Source organism: Salvia hispanica, chromosome 6, assembly GCF_023119035.1.
Source record: "Salvia hispanica cultivar TCC Black 2014 chromosome 6, UniMelb_Shisp_WGS_1.0, whole genome shotgun sequence".
In the NCBI taxonomy this organism is placed as follows: Eukaryota; Viridiplantae; Streptophyta; class Magnoliopsida; order Lamiales; family Lamiaceae; genus Salvia; species Salvia hispanica.
The window spans coordinates 22,807,474-22,808,512 of NC_062970.1; positions in this window are offsets into that span (position 1 = coordinate 22,807,474).

The window sequence follows — 1,039 nt, forward strand, 5'->3', positions numbered from 1 at the left end:
GGTCTATATTAGCTTCCAATCATGCGTTTCTTGCCCTTAATTACATATCCATTAGAATGTTCTAGTAGATGATTTCCTCAAGACTTCTATTTATAGAAGGCTGTCTTGACAATCATAATACATACATTCTAATTTATGTAAGTTCTAATAGACAATATGATCGAATAAATCCTGGCACAACGATAGCGAGAAGATAATTCTCTTTGGGCATAACCCATTGTCATTGTCTAGCCATTTGAGATCCACATTTACACTTGCAAAGATACTTGCTCCCACTGACTGACACAGCCTGTAGGTAGTATTGCAAGTCTTGTAAAATATGTTGTCTATCTTAGATTGTAATATGGAATCTATCACCTTTTCAAAGATGATTATCCAAATTAACCAATACTACATTGTAGTTAAAGGGATTATGTTCAAGTTAATCTAAGACTGAGTCTTACGACACTCTTAGACCCATGAACTTGTTGTGTTCCAGTGGAACGCTCCCACTACGACATGGTTCTTACAATCTTAGGTACTGAAGTTGATTTTATTAGTGCAAAAGTTTCTAATGGTATGACTTCTTGGTAATGTGGAAAATCTGATATCTCTCTCTTTATTTTGAGAGTTATCACGTTGTTAGGCTTGTAGTTCATCTCTTGATCTTCATACAAGAATTATATCTTTGAAGATTACAGAACTTATAACCTTACATCATTTGGGACAAACCTTAAAACATGCCTCAGTACACAACTCCAATTTCTTGGACACTTTTCCAACACGTGTTGGAACAACATTACACCTTGAGATGTGCTAGACTAGAGACACTCTAGTCCACAACTCGTGTTTTGTAGAAGGTACTGATGTTGGTAGTTTCTTTAATGTTTATCCCATCAATGATAAGATTTTAATGAGTACAACTCATCACTTAATCAAACTTGTCTTAGAAAGACTTCGATTCCTTCTTACATAACTATCCCATTCATTAGATGAATGCTTGGATTCGTTAATGGAGATTAGACTCCCACTACTGATCATAACCCTTTGCTCGTCTCCT